The sequence below is a fragment of the Carassius auratus genome, chromosome 49, assembly GCF_003368295.1.
Source record: "Carassius auratus strain Wakin chromosome 49, ASM336829v1, whole genome shotgun sequence".
In the NCBI taxonomy this organism is placed as follows: domain Eukaryota; kingdom Metazoa; phylum Chordata; class Actinopteri; order Cypriniformes; family Cyprinidae; genus Carassius; species Carassius auratus.
In genome coordinates, this window is record NC_039291.1 from 8,039,623 (window position 1) to 8,049,166 (window position 9,544).

General features: G+C 39.3%; 1 long non-coding RNA gene across 1 annotated transcript; it reads right to left on the bottom strand.

Annotated features, from left to right (window-relative positions):
* Window positions 1–7,169: 7,169 nt before the first annotated feature.
* On the bottom strand, window positions 7,170–8,811 carry LOC113065940 (uncharacterized). Its single transcript, XR_003279094.1, has 3 exons — window positions 8,279–8,811; window positions 7,922–8,023; window positions 7,170–7,844 (listed from the first exon to the last, which is right to left on the bottom strand). It is a non-coding gene; the product is annotated as an uncharacterized LOC113065940 (long non-coding RNA).
* Between the last annotated feature and the right edge of the window lie 733 nt (window positions 8,812–9,544).

Sequence of the window (9,544 nt, forward strand, 5' to 3'; positions counted from 1 at the left end):
TGCGTCAGCGCGGAAAGTGAGGAACTAACTGATCTCTGCTTCATTATAGTTTGCTCATTTTTTTTTTTTTAATCTTCCTTCAAAACAGCCGGTAAAAGAGTCGCACGATAAAGTGCGTCATCACTACAACACGGCATTAAATCTGGCTTTTGTTCACACAGCGCTCGTCCCGGGATTGATCCCGGCAATGTTACTAGGTCCATGACCCGGGTTCAATGCCAGAATCAATCCCGGGACATGCTTGCTTTCATACAGAAGACGACCCGGCAATGTTCCGGCAATTTGCCAGGTTCGACGTGCAGTGTGAAAGGGGCTTTAGTGAGTTTGCACTTGACAAGAAGAGTTTGCACTTGACAAACCTGGGCCCAGATCAGGATGCAGACTGTCTAAACTGACCATCTGCCAGCTGCCTCATGTCACAGAAATCAGTTAATTTACAACACATAGAGACTCTTTCACCTCAACGTCATACTATAGAGTGTCTGTTCCCCAAACTAAAATACAAAAAACATCCAAACCAATTTAAGATTAACAATTTAATTGATGTTTAAAAAGTCATTTGTAATAATTGATAAAGCTTTGCTTATTGAATATCAGATCCCTTTCTATGAAAGCACTGTTTGTAAATAATATGATCACTGATCAAAACCTTGATGTGCTCTGTTTGACAGAAACCTGGACAAAACAAGATGATTACATTATTTTAAATGAGTTTAGGATTACAAGCGAGTCCAAAGGGTAAAGGACGAGGTGGTTCCTACAATTTCTAAAAATATTTTCAGTATTTCTCAGACGGCGGACTTCAAGTATAATTCATTTGAAGTAATGGTGCTTCATATAACATTATCCAGAGAAACTAGTGTTAATGATAAATCCCCTGTGATGTTTGTACTGGCTACTGTATATAGGCCACCAAGGCACCATACATAATTTTTTAAAGAATTTGCTAAATTTCTGTCTGAGTTAGTGCTGGCTGCAGATAAAGTTTTAATTGTTGGTGATTTTAAAATCCACGTCAATAATAAAAAAAGATGCATTTAAACAACACATGTCAGGACCTACAGTACTCATTGTCAAAATTATATTCTAGATTTAATACGGTCACATGGAATTGATGTTGATAGTATTATAATTACGCAGCCAAGCAATGATGTCTCAGATCATTATGTTGTCTTGTGCAAATGTCATATTGCCAAAACTGTTAATTCTAATCTTTTTTTTTTTTTTTTTTTAAGAAAAACATCTCAACCACAGTACAAGTATCAGAATGCTTCATAATGAAATAAAGGGGGGACAAAAGCAAAGATAAAGCAAGCATAAAACATACTCACATACAGATGTACATATGATCACAATAACATATGCATATACATATAGACAACTAAATAGAGCAACAAATAGAGCAACAAAAGGGCTCCAAGATTTCAGAAAAACTTTGGGTTTCATTCTAACTCCAAATTTAATCTTTTCAAGTTTAAGGGCAAAAAAGTAGGTCAAAAACCCACTGACGGTAGGTTGGAGGAGATGGCAACTTCCAATTAATTAGTATAAGTCTTCTAGCCAACAGTGTGCAAAGTGCAATATTATCCCTCTCTAAAGATGTGAGTTTAACATTCTCTGGAAGGACCCCAAATAAAGCTGTCAATGGGTTGGGATCTATTACTGTGGTAAGACTTTCTGAAATACAACTAAAAATTCCCTCCCAAAACCTTAATAACTTAGGACAGGACCAGAAAGAATGAAACAGAGAGGCTGGCTCAGCAACACAACATGGGCAGGTGGGGTCTAAATCAGGAAATATCTTGCCAAGTTGCACCAAAGAATGTATCCTTTTTAAGATAGTGTGCCAGGTTTCATCTTCTAATAAAATACCTAAGTCCTGCTCCTAAAGAGATTTTAATGTCCCACTAGACAGGGTTTGATTGTCATTTATTGTGCTGTAAAAATGAAATGGCACCCCTTATACATTTATGCTCGTCTAAACTACACTCCAAGATACCTCTAGGAGGGACAGAGGGTAACTCGGAAAATGTTTACGAGCCAAGCTCCGAAACTTGAAAATACCGGAACAAATGTGAATTGGACAAAGAAAATGTATTTTTAAGTTGGTCAAATGAAGCAAAGTTATCATCAAAAAATAGCTGATCGATTATAACTAGACCCTGTGACTTCAAAATATTGAAAGCCCCATCAAAAAGGGAGGGTGGAAAGGATGCTTTCCTGGCAATGGGTGCAGCTGAAGAAAGACCATTAAACTCTAGAGCTCTGCGGAACTGAGTCCAAATCCTCAGAGAGTGTTTAACAATTGGATTATTAATTGAGATACTATGGGCAAGAGGGATAGAAGAACAGAGCAAAGATGTCAACGTGACTGGGGGAACAACAAACAGCCTCTATTTGCACCCAGAGAGGTTTAAACAATTGCAAATCAAGTTTCTAAAGTTGGCTGCCCAGTAATACGTTTGAAAGTTAGGCAAACCCAGACCTCCCACCTCTTTTGGCTTAACAAGATGTTTTAAACTTATTCGCCTTGGCTTGTTATTCCCATCCTGTCAGTGAGAGAGGAAGGGATTTCCATGATAAAAACATAGATTTTGTGAGATCAAATAAAGGACTAAAATTGGTTTTAAAGTCAGCATGTTTACAAGTTACTTGAACACCCAAGTATCTAAACTTGTTGTTGCCCACTCTGAATTGGACATTTGAATATGAGAGACTTAATGCAGCAGAATTTACTGGGAATAATTCACTCTTGGAAAAATTTAATTTATAACCTGAAAAAGTACTAAATGAGTCCAATATAAAAATAAAAAAAAACTCAAGGAATTGAGACTAGGGGATTAGATAAAAATAAAATAAGATCATCCGCATATAAAGAAACCCCTCTGCTCTTGACCAGTACGAAAGATGCCTTGCACCACTGGGTCAGCACGTAATGCAATTGCCAAAGGTTCAATAGCAAATAGAAGGGGGGAAAGGGGACAGCCCTGCCTTGTGCCTCGATACAGTGAAAAAGTATCTGAAATAATATTGTTTGTGCGTACAGATGCTCTAGGGGTAGCATAAAGGAGCTTTATCCAAGAGATTCATTTTAAACCAAATCCAAACCTCTCCAAAACATTAATAAGATTAATAAGATAAGATTACTCGATCCGGTCAAATGCTTTTTCTTTTCTGTGCTTTTTCACAATCTAGTGAGACCACAACTTCAGCATTGTTGGAATGGGGTTAATACAAAACATCAAAAAGATGCCTAATATTAAAAAAAAGAGTGTCTGTCCCGAACAAAATCAGTTTGATCAGGTGAAATGACTCCATGTAAAGTTTTTTCAAGCCATAAGGATAATACTTTAGCTAATATCTTGTAATCACAATTTAAAAGCGATATGGGGCGATAAGAACCACAGTCTAAGGGGGGTTAATCTTTCTTAAGAATTAATGAAATATTAGCTTGATGGGCAACTTAGAATTTTGAAGGCTCTCTAAAAAAAGCAAAAACAACACAGAGCATAGTAATTTAGAAAATGCTTTATAAAAATCTGATGGGAAGCCATCGGGACCACAGGCCTTGCCTGTTTTCAAGGAAGCAATCGCATCAGCTATTTGTTCGACTTGAACATCCTCATCCGAAAAATCACACAATGTTTTATACAGTGGGGAAATCTAATTTATCTAAGAAAGTTTTCATTAAAGATACATCTTGAGGATATTCCGATGTGTACAAATTTACATAGTATTGTTTAAATTGAGTTTATTTCTTTATAGTCAGTGGTATTAATTCCTGAGGGTAAGTGTTTGTTCCTTCCAACGCATGTGAATTGTATACTTTGTCTGGAGCATTCATTCTGTCTGTCTAAGCAGAAACCCCACACAGCCTGCTGACTTCGAGTTTGCTGCATCCTTGTAGCCCACCTGTGCTGAGAGAAGTGGCTGTTCCCTCTGTCACGAATCTGAGGCTGGCATGCTATGTCTGGAATATCCACTCTGTCTGTGTCAGAAGAAGACCCGTAAAATAGTAAAGAATTTCTTCACTGATAAAATAGATAACATTAGAAATACAATAGCGAATGTAGATTCTACAGCGTCTAACACTTCATTTCATCCATCGCACCCAAAGATAAACTGCAGTGCTTTACAAATATAGGACAGGAAGAGCTAAATAAACTTATCACTGTATCTAAACCAACAACATGTTTATTAGATCCTGTACCCACTAAATTACTGAAAGAGCTGTTACCTGTAGCCGAAGAACCGCTTCTCAATATTATAAACTCGTCGTTATCTTTAGGTCACGTCCCAAAACCATTCAAGCTGGCGGTTATCAAGCCTCTTATTAAGAAACCAAAACTAGATCCTAGTGTACTGGCAAATTATAGGCCTATTTCAAATCTTCCATTTATGTCTAAACTTTTAGAAAAAGTTGTGTCTGCTCAATTGAGCACCTTCCTGCATAAAAATGATCTGTATGAAGAATTTCAGTCAGGTTTTAGGCCCCACCATAGCACAGAAACTGCACTTGTTAAAATTACAAATGACCTGCTCCTTGCGTCAGATCAAGGCTGCATCTCATTTCTAGTCTTACTTGATCTTAGTGCTGCGTTTGACACAATAGATCATGACATACTCATAGATCGATTACAAAACTATACAGGTATTCAAGGGCAGGCTCTAAGATGGTTTAGATCCTACCTGTCCGATCGCTACCATTTTGTTTACTTAAATGGGGTGTCATCTCATTTATCATCAGTAAAATATGGAGTGCCACAAGGATCCGTCCTAGGTCCCCTTCTATTTTCAATATACATGTTGCCCCTTAGTAATATTATTAGAAAATACGGAATTAACTTCCACTGTTATGCTGATGATACTCAGCTATATATCTCAACGAGACCAGATGAAACTTCCCAATTATCTAAGCTAACAGAGTGTGTTAAAAATTTAAAAGATTGGATGACAAATAATTTTCTCCAATTAAATTCGGATAAGACAGAAATATTAATTATTGGACCAAAAAACACTACACAGAATCTTGTAGATTACAATCTGCAACTAGATGGATGTACTGTTACTTCCTCTACAGTCAGAAATCTGGGTGTTATATTAGACAGCAATTTGTCTTTTGAAAATCATATTTCCAATGTTACAAAAACTGCATTCTTCCATCTTAGAAACATTGCCAAGTTATGAAACATGTTATCTGTTTCTGATGCAGAAAAGCTAGTTCATGCATTTATGACCTCTAGACTGGACTATTGTAATGCACTTCTAGGTGGTTGTCCTGCTTCGTCAATAAACAAGCTACAGGTAGTCCAAAATGCAGCAGCTAGAGTCCTTACGAGGTCAAGAAAATATGATCACATTACCCCAATTTTACAGTCTCTGCACTGGCTACATATTAAGTTCCGTATCAGTTACAAATTATCATTACTTACCTATAAGGCCCTAAATGGTTTAGCTCCTGCGTACCTAACTAGCCTTCTACCACGCTACAACCCATCACGCACCCTAAGGTCACAATACTCTGGACTTTTGGTAGTTCCTAGGATAGCAAAGTCCACTAAAGGAGGTAGAGCTTTCTCACATTTGGCTCCCAAACTCTGGAATAGCCTTCCTGATAATGTTCGGGGGTTCAGACACACTCTCTCTGTTTAAATCTAGATTAAAAACACATCTCTTTCGCCAAGCATACGAATAATGTATCTTTTAAATTGTGAGTGTAGTTGCATCTGATCAAATGTGCATTTTTATTAATTAGCTTGAGTTAAACTAATTTTACTTTGTTGGATCAGCAGCTATGCTAATGATGTCTCTATTTTGTTTCTATGTTTTGCCACGGGATTTACACAAGCTCCAGTCTGGATCCAGAACACCTGAGAAGAGATGATGCTGACCCTCAGAGGACCCCCGATGATGCTAACCCTGAATCAACAGACAGAACTAACAAATATTGCTACATGTGTGACTGCATCATATAATAACTATTAATTAATAATATTGATAGTTCATCGTCTAGCTGACTACGTCTTGTATTATTATTTTTTTTTATTTTTTCTAAAATCCTGTCAAATGTGCACAAACTACTAGCTACTACTAAATATTGTAGAAACATAATTTTATGTGAAGTTGCTTTGTAACGATTTGTATTGTAAAAAGCACTATACAAATAAACTTGAATTGAAATTGAATTGAATGATGCTTTGGGGGTGCTTTTGGAAAGCTAAGTTCCAAAACAGCTGGCGCATGATCAGAAATTACTATGCTTTTATATTAACAGTTCTGCAGATATGGAAGAAGTTTATTATCTAGAAAAAAATAAACAATTAGTGAATAAGAGTGATGTACTTGCAAAAATAATTAATATTTCCTTGCGGAAGGATTTAAAAAGCGAAATGGATCGTGAATACCATAGCTATGCAGAAAAGATTGAATAATTGCTGCACATTTTGAAAGAGATATAACTTTTTTCGAGGACCTGTCTAGTCGTGGACACATCACACAATTAAAATCACCACCCGGGACCAATGAATGAGAGTGAAGGTCAGGTATACATGATAAAAAGGAAGTCATAAAGGAAACATCATCATAATTTGGGGCATAGACATTAGCAATAATTGGGGGGTTGAAAACAATGTTTCTGTTACAATTACATATCTGCCCCTATGATCTGCAATTACTTGCTCCAGTTAACCCATCTCACCGAACCATCATCATTAGCTCTACCACCCATCATTTAATAAAAGGAAAGAGAGAGAGAGAAAAAAAAAGAAAAGGGAGACCAAAAAATACTTGTAAAACCCAAATAATTATGCAAGGATCAGCAAGTACAAAAAGGTATGAAACCATACAAAAGAGCAATGGCCCATACTTGTGCTAATGAGATGAACAAAGAAATTAGAAAATGTTAACACACTTTCAAGAACTCTAGTGCAACGATCCACCCCCGCCCTCACTGCCACCCCCCAACCTGCGCCGTTGACCCAAGCTAAGACTCTCCCAACTGGAGTGTACGCTACCCTGAGGAAAAACCTCAATGTGTGTGCGAGATATTGTGATTTTTACCTCGGACGCATCTCCACAAACTAATAATAAATACAGCAAAAGTATTCCTATTTCTGATACATATTGTCACAGGTCGGGTGGCCCAAGCTAGACTGCGCCCACATCTAAACCAGGACCACCTCGAGGAGCGTATCAGAGGGAAGAGTCGGAGACAGAGAATAAATTTAACAAGTTTTATTTTAAAGTAAAAGCAAATTGGAAATCCTAATCTAAAATCTTCTTCTTTGTTGCCCTCAGGGATCGTAGGAGAACAGTGCAGCGACCGGGGACTCTCCCACCCTCTTCCTCTGTGCGGGCCCCGCAATAGATGGACAGATGGGTGGTCAAGTAGGCATTTCACAGGTGGGGATACGATTGGCAAACCAGCAGTCTGGTAAGTCTCCTCTGATAATTAAGTACTTCCAACCTTCCTTCCTTCTTTCACAGGTGCGGAATTCGAGGTGAATGATATCAGTCGGGTACGTATACGGCAGGTACACAGCCTTAAGGTGGGGAGGTGTTTGGCATGAGAGAGGTCTGGTAAGTCTCCTCCGGTAAGTATGTAATTCCAACCTTCCATCCTTCCTTCACAGATGCGAAATTTGACGTGAATGATATCAGTCGAGTACGTATACGGCAGGTGCACAGTCTTACGGTAAGGTGGCTTCTCCTGACACCGACAGAGTGGATATTTCAGACAGAGCGTGCCAGCCTCAGATTCGTGACAGAGGGAACAGCCACTTTTCTCAGCACAGGTGGGCTACAAGGATGCAGCACATTCGACATCAGCAGGCTGTGCGGGGTTTCTACGGAAACAGACAGAATGAATGCTCCAGACAAAGTGTACAGTTCACATGCGATGGAAGGAACAAACACTTCTCACCATACAGATAAGTTGCAAGGATACAGCAGACTCAAAGTCGACAGATTACACAGGGCTTTTACTGAGGCAGATGGTAAATATTTCAACAGGGCATCTCTTCTCCTGTCAGCACAAACGGAGGGGTTAATTCAAATCCCAGATGGTAATTCCTCAACATCCAGACAGTTGAAACAGTTCAATGTCACAGAACTCTTACTATTGACCGTCAGCCCGCGTAACACATGGAGAGTGCATGGCAAAAAGGAATATATCTTCCACACACAGCAATTCCACTTCAAGCATATAATGTGGGGGAAAACATCAGTTTTAGGCACTGCAAACTCACTTCACAAAGTGCAATTTAAAGCCAGCACTCACGTTCGGGTCTCTGTCCGAGGGGAGGGGGCGCGATCTTCAATGCCGCTGAGGATGTCCTGAGATGTTTTTCTTCACCGTCACAGGCAGAGTTCACATCACCATTTATAAAGGAGGGAGAGGTAAGAGATCGGTAATGAATCAATACAATCCACTCAGTGATATTTATGATCGTGATCCAAACACTCCAAACCACATCCAATTCAGTGTCGAACGTGTACAATTACGAGACTCAGTTCTCAGTTACTTAACTCCTCTCCAATGCAAACAGGGTATTTCACTCTCCTTCTGTTGTCCTCGAATCCCTCATCAAAGCAACACTTTCCTCTTCATTCACCCGTCCTCCAGTAACTATTACCACCCAATAAAACGACTTTTCACAAGGGAGAAAAACCACCCCAACCGCCTCTCTCTCTTGCTTTTTATCCTCTCCAATGTTGACGAGGCCTCACGCAAACTCTCTGAGTAAATCCCCCACACCAGTTGCCAATCCGTCATTTGGGGTTGTCATAGCAACAGAATAAATCCTAACATATTAAACCACACATCTGAGTAAAGTGCTTTCAATAGTATCTGAACCCGAGAAAATAAAACATTATATCTCCAGCACGTTCATAGATGTTCAAGCAGGCAATAGGTGTTGTTTCACAAAAGCCTATGCCATGGCTGTAGTATGAAATGTGTGTTCAGCGCCGTTATTTGTGATTCTGAAGCCGGTAAGACTCCTTAGACCATACTAAACATCTGGCATAGACCTCAGCAGACATTTAGCATCGTAGTATGCAGCCCGCTTCTTGGCAATCTCCGGCGGAAAGTCTGGGAAGACGAACACAATCTTGTCTCTGAATTTAAGCTGCCCACCATGGCTCGCTTTTCACCAAATATCCTCCTTGACATCATATAGATGGAAACAGATTATGAAGGGTCGTGGGCGGCTGCCCTCTGCAGGCTTCAGTGCAAGTGTATGATGGCGCGAGCAAGAAGTGGAGGTTAAGAAAGATCAAATATCTCTGCGAAAGCCTCCGCCACGAATTTCGTAGGTTGTGGGCCTAACAAACCTTCCGGAATTCCCACCAAGCGAAGATTGGATCTGAAATCTCTTCCTGGAGAGAAACGACCATTGGCTCGAGAGAATGAAGACTCGTTGTTTATTCTGAGGTAGTTGTCTCCAGGGTTGTTAACACTCATTCTGGGTTTTGAGGTCTTCTTTGAAAGATGAAAATGTATTATGCATTTCTTCTCCTATCGAAAATTTCACCCCAAATTTCA